At 39.4% G+C, this 9,538-nt stretch overlaps 1 long non-coding RNA gene across 1 annotated transcript; it reads left to right on the top strand.

Moving 5' to 3' along the window:
* Positions 1 to 5,475: 5,475 nt before the first annotated feature.
* LOC128324554 (uncharacterized) lies at positions 5,476 to 8,038 on the top strand. The gene is made up of 2 exons (XR_008306933.1): positions 5,476 to 7,599; positions 7,686 to 8,038. It is a non-coding gene; the product is annotated as an uncharacterized LOC128324554 (long non-coding RNA).
* The last annotated feature ends 1,500 nt before the right edge of the window (positions 8,039 to 9,538 follow it).

The following is a 9,538-nucleotide window of genomic DNA, read 5'->3' as shown; positions in this document are numbered from 1 at the left end:
GGCTTAAACTATCATACTTTGGACACATTATGCAAAAACCCAGTTCCCTTGAGAAGTCCATAATGCTGGGAAAAGTTGAAGGAAAGAGAAGAAGAGGATGACCAGCAGCAAAGTGGATGGACTTGATTACGTCAACAATGAATGTACCACTAAGAGACCTTAAAGGCCAAGTTGAAGACAGATCATTCTGGAGAGAATCTATCTATGTGGTCCCTATGAGTCAACACTGACTTGACAGCACTCAATCAATCAATCAATCAATCAACTTTCCCTTTCTTTCAACTCTGAAGTCAGGTTTATTTTGGAGTGTAACTACATGAGTTCTAAAGCAGTGGTCCTGAACAGGTAAGTAGCAACCATCTTGTTTCAAGATGGCAGTTCAAAAGAAAAATACTCCATCAGAACCTACGACCCTCTTCTATGAACCGTAATTTTGGTTTTGTATTGGATTGTATACAGTTAAGATTGTATTGGGTTGTAAACAGTTAAGTTCTGAAGAAGTGGTTGTTACTTTTGTTGAAAAATGGTATATAAATATTTATCATATTTGTATTTTGAGTGCCTGACATCTTGTTTCAGGATGGCATATTGAAATCAAAACACTCACATCAGGATCCCTTAGGAGTGTAAACGGTACATGTCCCTCAGGACATGTACAGTAAATTTGGTTTGTATCAGACCATTAGCACAAAATGTACTTTGGGTCGGCATGTGGACACATGGACATGCACACATGCTTAGAGATCTCATAAGGCTTCTTCCCTTTGGAAAATAGCTGCACAGTTTAGTGCCCTCATGATCTGGAATCATAATGTATGAACTGGACCTGAGTGACAAAGGGTCTAATCTTAGGGGGAAAAATAGTTAGCCATCAAAACCTGGGACTCAAAAACTCAAATGTGACATGTCTTTCCCCCTGCATTTCAAGTATCTAACTTTCCAGCAGAATTCAGTGGAAGCTGCAATTGCTCCGAACTCCAGGCCTTATAGAGTCACAGAATAAGATAAAGTATTATAATGGCTATGAAAAGTAAGATAGATTAAGGGGAATAATTCAGTATGAAGCTCCAGGAGAGGCTCTCCAGCCAACCATAGGTTAAGACCAATCCCTTTTCTATGATAAACATTAATAATAAAATTCTACCTGAAGACCAAATCAGTGTTATTATGAAGCTGATAGATCTGACAGTTCAGAATTCTGCTTAAGGTACAATAATATGTCATTTTAATCAACACGTTTTCTTTTTAATCAGTGCCACATATTTTTCACAAACAATTTATAGCACTCAATATAAACATTAGTCCTTTTTGAGATTTATTAAATGCAAAAAGAAAAGAAAAGATACCCTACAAGAGAATACCATCAGCATGGATAGAAAACAGGCAGAATATGGTAGGATATGAGAAGGCATAATTGCATGCTTTGATATTTATGATGAAAGACCTGAGCTGAAAGAAAAATGACAAAAATGCTATCTTAGCCCTTTATGAAACAAAGAAAACCTGAAGGTCGTGCAATAGTAATTTTCATCATTCCTTCCAAAGCCTTGGCAAGCTTTGAAAATTTATATGTAATAGCAGCTAGCTTTTCTAAGTGAAAGTACTTTGAAATCATCTTGGGACAGATGCGTATAAAGGAAAATTTCATTTCTTCAAATACAACAAAAGCAAAATTATATTCCAGAACACTAAATAGACTGCTTTTTAAAAAATTCATGTTGATTTGGAGTGGCAAATATATATTTTGTTACACTGTTAAATTAATTTAAGACCTGAAGTTTTATAAAATCTAATCTTATCTATCTATCTATACATCTATCTATCCATCTATCTATCTATCATATAATATTATACTGTATATAATGTTTTGTTTTTATTAGGAAAGAAGTTTTACTCAAAGGGTGGTTTGTAATTTAACAATATGAACCACATTAGCTAATGTGGATGGTCCAAAATAACCAAAATTGAGACTGGTATATCTTGACAGACCTCTGGTTTTTGTCAGGGATGCTGAACTATGCATCTGAATTAACTGCACCTATATAATTGTGAACTGCTCATTAAAAAGATATTAATATTCTACAATTACAGGCAAATTCTCCTAGTTACAATTCACCTTTGAACTGGTAGAAACAGATTTGGATTAACCAAGACATAGCTTTCTCTGAATCACAATACTTGTTCAGAGCACAGACTTTATGTTTCCATTTTATGTGTGAAGACTCAAACAAACAAACAAACTTGTAAGTGACTTCAATGCTTTTCTCTTCTACTCAAGAATGATTCCCTGGCAGTGTAAAGGGGGAAAAACAACATGTCAGAGAAGTAGGAGGAAGACAGAGAGAAAAATGGAAGTTGCATCCCTGTAAGAAGAGAACTCATTTGAACTTAGGACAAATATATCACGACACTGAAAAAATAAATGGACAACACAGTCATGTATTGTTCCACACAAACTCATTAATAATCATTCTTCTGTTGTCTATTTTTGTCCCTTACATTTAAAGAAGATTATAGTTATTAAAACTTTAGTAAGTACTTTAAAAGCATCTGATGGTAGGAGGCAGTAAGGGCCACCTTTTAAAGAGACACTTTTAAAAGTAGCGATTATCTAATATTGCACCCGGACAACAAAGACATGAGACAAAATTATAGATTCAAATAGGGCCACAACTTAATTAAGTAATGAAAAACGGAGAGGATTGGTGCTCCAACCTCCAACAGCGTGGCTCTGAAGAACTCACCGCTTGCACGCAAGCCAGCCAGAATAACCTCGGGTGATACACCTCCGCTCCAGGCAGCATCAGGCCTAAGGCCGTCAGCTGTCCATCATAGCCCCCTAATGTGCAGGCACCTGCCGAGTCTTTGCCACCCCCAAGCTGTAAAGCATTAGATGGTGTTGATTCCTTTGGCAGATTGCAGTAAGCCACCGCCAGCACTCTCTGAGCCGTAAAGCGTCTAGGGACCAGCCATGACCCCGCCTTACGCCAAAATACATGCCTGAAAAGCTGCTCACCAGAAGCCAAATATCCAAGAACTGCACTGTACCTGCCGTTGTGACCAAGGGAACCAACTAAACTAAACTAACTAAGGCAATAGTGTAAGGTAGAAAAAGGAAAAGGGAAAGGAAAGAACCTGAACAAAGCCAATCTATCAGGGGCCAAAAAATTCCTACCCAGCCCCTCTGGGGACCAACCAGCAAAAGCCCACGCTATAGCCAGGGATGGGTCGCTCAAAACCTATGAACTGAGTTTGGGGTGGGCTGCGAGTCACGACGGCAGCTTGTGCCCCGCCCCTGAACAGTCTGCCAGCCAATGACTGGTCAAGACCTGCCTTGTGCATTTTTATTTTCAATTCCATTTCTAATGATCCCTGGCATGGAATTGGCCTTTTTTACAGCTGCCGCACATTGAGTCGACACTTTCAATGAGCTGTCCACCACGACCCCAAGATCCCTCTCCTGGTCAGTCATCAACAGCTTAAATCATCAGTGAAGTTGGGTGTGGGTTTTTTTTGTCCCAATGTGCATCTCTTTACACTTGCCAACACTGAACTGCATTTGCCATTTTGTCACCCACTCACTCAGTTTGGAGAGATCCTTTTGGAGCTCCTCACTATCATCATCATCATCATCATCATCATCATTAATTCAATTTCTATACCGCCCTTCCAAAAATGGCTCAGGGCGGTTTACACAGAGAAATAATAAATAAATAAGATGGATCCCTGTCCCCAAAGGGCTCACAATCTAAAAAGAAACATAAGATAGACACCAGCAACAGTCACTGGAGGTACTGTGCTGGGGGTGGACAGGGCCAGCTACTCTCCCCCTGCTAAATAAAGAGAATCACCACATAAAAAGGTGCCTCTTTGCCAAATTAGCAGGGGTGAAATCCAAAACTATCCGTTTTGGATTTCACTACCCTAAAGCATTTGGTGTTATTTGTAAATTTGGCCACCTCACTGATTACCCCTACTTCTAGAACATTTATGAATAAATAAAAAAACACCGGTCCCAGTGCAGATCCCTGGGTGACCCCACTTCTTACTTCTCTCCATTGTGAAAATTCTCCATTTACCCTCTGTTTCCTGTCTTTCAACCAGTTAGCAATCCACAGATGTACCTGTCCCCTTATCCCATGACTGCTAAGTTGACTCAAGAGTCTTTGATGAGGATCTTTGTCAAAAGCTTTTTGGAATTTCAGGTATACTACGTTAACTGGATCACCTTGATCCACACACCTGTTGACACTCAAAGAACTCCAAAAGGTTCACAAGGCAAGATTTACCTTTGCAGAGGCCATGCAGGGGAGACCCCAACAGGGCCTGTTCCTTGTGCTTTACAATTTTATCCTTGAGAATGCTTTCCATCAATTTGCCTGGAAGAGATGTTAAGCTAACCGGCCTGTAATTTCCAGGATCCCCGCTGTATCCCTTTTTGAGAATCAGTGTTACATTGGATACTTTCCAGTCCTCTGGCACCTAGGCTGATTGTAGGGATGAGTTATAATTTTTTGAAAGGAGGTTGGCAATTTCACATTTGAGTTCTTTAAGGACTCTTGGATGGATGTCATCTGGCCCTGGTGATTTGCTAGTTTTTAATTTTTCTAGTTTAGAACATCATCTTTTGTCACTTCTGTCTGACTCAGTTCTTTAGCCTCCATCCCTGAAAAGCCTGGTTCAGGAAAAGGTATATTCTCAGTATCCTCTGCTGTGAAGATAGATGCAAAGAACTCATTTATTATTATTTATTATTATTTTACACAGTCAGACAGGTGTTATTGACTGGTTTGTTTTATCCAGACATCGAGTCATTCCCAAGGACCTGGGATGCCAGAATTTTATTGTCAATGTTGTTGCTGTTGTTATAGATATCGTCGCAGAATATAGGCTGTTCCCAGTAAAGCTGCTTTTTGTAATTGGCTGATGGTGATTTCTGTGGCCCCTATGATGTTGAGGTGCTCTTCAAGGTGTTTTGGAACTGCACCCAGGGCGCCAATGACCACTGGGATTATTTTGGTCTTTTTCTGCCACAGCCTTTCAATTTCAATTTGTGATCTTTGTATTTGGTGATTTTTTCTATTTCTTTTTCTTCTGTTCTGTTATCCCCTGGTATTATTATTATTATTATTTTACACAGTCAGACAGGTGTTATTGACTGGTTTGTTTTATCCAGACATCGAGTCCTTCCCAAGGACCTGGGATGCCAGAATTTTATTGTCAATGTTGTTGCTGTTGTTATAGATATCGTCGCAGAATATAGGCTGTTCCCAGTAAAGCTGCCTTTTGTAATTGGCTGATGGTGATTTCTGTGGCCCCTATGGTGTTGAGGTGCTCCTCAAGGTCTTTTGGAACTGCACCCAGAGTGCCAATTACCACTGGGATTATTTTGGTCTTTTTCTGCCACAGCCTTTCCATTTCAATTTGTAGATCTTTGTATTTGGTGATTTTTTTTCTATTTCTTTTTCTTCTATTCTGCTATGCCCTGGTATTGCTATGTCGATTATTTTGACTTGTTTTTCTTTCTTCTCGACTACAGTTATATCTGGTGTATTGTGTGGCAGATGTTTGTCTGTTTGTAGTCGGAAGTCCCATAATATTTTTACATATTCATTTTCTTCAACTTTTTCAATTTGATGGTCACACCAATTTTTGGCTACAGGTAGCTTGTATTTTTTGCAGATGTTCCAGTGTATCATCCCTGCTACTTTGTCATGCCTTTGTTTGTAGTCAGTCTGTGCGATCTTTTTACAACAGCTGATTAGGTGGTCCATGGTTTCATCTGCTTCTTTACAAAGGCGGCACTTGCTGTTTGTGGTGGATTTTTCAACTTTTGCTCTTATTGCATTTGTTCTTAGTGCCTGTTCTTGTGCAGCCAGTATTAAACCCTCTGTTTCTTTCTTCAGGTTACCATTCTTAAACCATTGCCAGGTCTTGGTGATGTCTGATTTTCCACTTATATTGTGCAAATATTGACCATGCAGTGGCTTGTTTTTCCATTTTTCTGCTCGGTTCTTGACTTGTTCTTTCTTGTAGGCCTGCTTTCTTTCATTGGTGTTGAATAGTTTCTCATTATTGACCATTTCAAGTGCATCTTCTTCACTGTCCTTGATGTATTCTTCAAGGCCTCTTTTCTCCTCCTCTACTGTTTGATGGACTTGCAGCATTCCTCTTCCACCTGAGCTGCGAGAGAGGTAGAGCCTATCGACATCACTGAGGGGGTGCAGAGCATGATTGATGGTCATGATTTTCCTGGTCTTACGATCTAGCGTCTCTAGCTCTGCCTGGGTCCAGTCTATTATTCCTGCAGTGTATCTGATAACAGGTATAGCCCAGGTGTATTATTATTATTATTATTATTATTATTATTATTATTAATTTATTATTATTATTATTATTAAGATTTCTATACCGCCCTTCCAAAAATTGCTCTGGGCGGTTTACACAGAGAAATAATAAATTTGTGAAACCACATTGAAGGAGTCAGTTTCTCCAGATTTGTTTGAGAAAAGGTGTAAGGATCTAGATGCGAATATCTTACAGTTTCAGGAGAGACTCAAGGAATTTAAAAATCAGAAATTTACAAGAGACAGTTAGGATTATGTATCAGGCCATGTTTATGACTGGTTCACTGCTCCAGTTACCCCGCATAATACACCTAAAATCATGGCTAGATGACATTAGCACATCATACTTTGAGGGCAAAGATAAGGAGGAATTCTCCACTCTTTTTGGTGATTATAATTATATTCAAGAGGAGAGACCATGTTTGGATAGAGCCTCTAGAGGAAATTTAGGGCCCCCCATTCTTTTCACAGGAGCAAGGGACCCAGAGACAGATGAAAAGCAGCTTTGTTTGGAGAATCACCGCCATTGGTTCCTGATTTAGTCACATCCATATTGAGGTCCATTTTCAGTGTAGAAGACCTTGTAGTTCAGGTGCTCCAGGTCTTAATATAGAAGATTGGCTGCCCCATTGGTATTATATTTTGTGGAAGAATTCCTCTTACCTTAGGTTTGATTCCAATGTAACTTTGATCTTCCTGTGCTGTTCTAAGGTATACACATAGGATTCTCCATTTGAGAGTATTTCACTTCATGTATGGGCCCATTACATGTATTATTTTTGGTAGGCGTGTTTTGTGATTGTGTTTGGCTTATAATTAAAGGGTATGAGGATTAGTCCAGCTGGCTTCACATTTCCACCCATCATGTTACTGACTGATATATGTGGAGAGAATTTTACTCCATGGTTAAGTCCATTAAGAGGGTCTAGCATTTTTAGCAGGCACTTTGGTGCTGTGTTTAGTGATAAGGCTTTTTCATATATGTGGTAGGATCTTCCTTTGGAGAGAACCTTACAGCATTTAAGAGCCCATGAGATGCATTCCTATGGCTTTCTGGAAATGGTTGTTTCTTTAAGATCAGGGGGGGTATGAAGATGAGCCCAGCTGGCTAATTATTTTCACCCCACATGTGATTGATTGAGTTTTGTAGAGAGTATTTAACTCTAAGGTTTAGTTTGCTCATGAAGGATTATAGCATGTTTCTGCAGGCACTTTCGTGCTGCTCCTATGACAAGGCTTTCCCACAAATAAGGTTGGTGTGGCTGCATTTGCATTATATATATGTCATGTTGTTCTTTGCACTGTTGATGTTACATTTTAATGTTCATTGATGTAAAGACATTAGGAACTTCTGATGAAGATGTATGTGAAACAGACTATCATCTAGGGAGTCTGTCAAGTTTTTTAAGTTTCAAGTCTTCATTCAAGCTTCAAGATTCCAGTGCAAAGTTTCCAGATTTTCCAAGGTCTACGCAGAGGGGATTACCTCTTCATGTTGGAGGATGGACTTTCAGCAAACTGGCACCAGTAGCTTCACACCAGTTTGTTAACTTTACCAGTGTTTGTACTATTGTTTTGGGAGTGCTTTTTTGCCATTGGGGAGTTTGTAACAGTCTACATTGTTGTATTTTTTTGCTGCTGATTTCTGGATGCCTTCAGTTTGAGATTATATGTAGTATTTCTTCACTTTCCATGGTGCCTCTGCATTTTTGTACCTTGCCCATTCTACATGGGTTCATTTTATTTGTTTGTTCTTGTGCCTGTGTCCCCACCTTTTCTTATTTTCTTTCCATTCCTGAAAAGCCTGGTTCAGGAACAGGTATATTCTCAGTATCTTCTGCTGTGAAGATAGACACAAAGAACTCATTATTATTATTTAGATTTCTATACTGCCCTTCCAAAAATCGCTCAGGGTGGTTTACACAGAGAAATAATAAATAAATAAGATGGATCGCTGTCCCCAAAGGCCTCACAATCTAAAAAGAAACACAAGATAGACACCAGCAACAGTCACTGGAGGTACTGTGCTGGGGGTGGATAGGGCCAGTTACTCTCCCCCTGCTAAATAAAGAGAATCACCACGTTAAAAGGTGCCTCTTTGCCCAGTTAGCAGGGGTTACCAAGTTAGCAGGGGTTAGCTTCTCTGCAAACTCCATATCCAAAAAAATCTCTTTCAATGCCTCATTTTCCTTATATTATCCTTAATAATTCTTTTCACTCCCTCTATATCCTTAATATTCCCCTTCACTCCCTCATTGTCTAATGGCCCAACCACCTCCCTGGCAGGTTTCCTGCTTCTGATGTATTTAAAGAAGCTTTTGTTATTCCACGCTGCTTTTAGCTAAATGTTTCTCAAACTCTCTTTTCACCTCCCTTGCTGTCACCTTGTCTTTCTTTTGCCAGAGTTTGTGTTCCTTTCTGTCTCTTCATTTGGACAGGCCTCCCAATTTTGGAAGAAAGTGTTCTTCCCCTTTATGACTTCCTTGACGTTACCTGTTAGCCATGCTGGCATCCTCCTGGACTTAGTGGTACCTTTCCTCCTTTTGGGTATACAATCTAACTGGGCTTCTAGTATTGTGGTTTTGAGTAAACCCCATGCACTCTGGACCAAAGTGACTCTCTTGATTTTCCCTTTCAGTTTTCTTTTCACCATACTCCTCATTTTGGAGAAGTTTCCTAAACTGTATTTCAAAGTGTCTGTGTTAGACTTCCTTGGTGATTCTCTCCCCGCATGTATGCTGAATTGGATGGCACTATGGTCACTGTTCCCTAAAGGGTCCATTACACTGAAACAGGCAGTAAATTTGTCCCCGCTCCCACTACATCCTCATTTCTTGTCCCTATAGTAACTTGAGTGAAAGGTACTTTTTCCATACTCAGAGTGCTGTTCTTTATTATCCTCAATTTACATGTATATTTTCATATGAATATGGAAAGAGAAGTTTCCCATGGACTCACCTCCATCTAGGTTTAGATAGACAAAATTTTATTGCAGTCTATTGACCAGCAAAATAAAAATACAAAATGTCTTCCACCTGAGGCCAATAAACTGAATAAATACAAAGGAAACATTTAGGTTTAGGATGAAAACATTGAGACATACAGCACACTTTTTTCTTTCAGAAATCAGCATTGTACTAAACTGAAATACACTGGGCTATTCCGTTCAGTGGGTCTCACTTCCAAGAAGA

This window comes from Hemicordylus capensis, chromosome 4 (assembly GCF_027244095.1).
Source record: "Hemicordylus capensis ecotype Gifberg chromosome 4, rHemCap1.1.pri, whole genome shotgun sequence".
Classification (NCBI taxonomy): domain Eukaryota; kingdom Metazoa; phylum Chordata; class Lepidosauria; order Squamata; family Cordylidae; genus Hemicordylus; species Hemicordylus capensis.
This window is presented reverse-complemented; position numbering and strand designations above follow the sequence as displayed.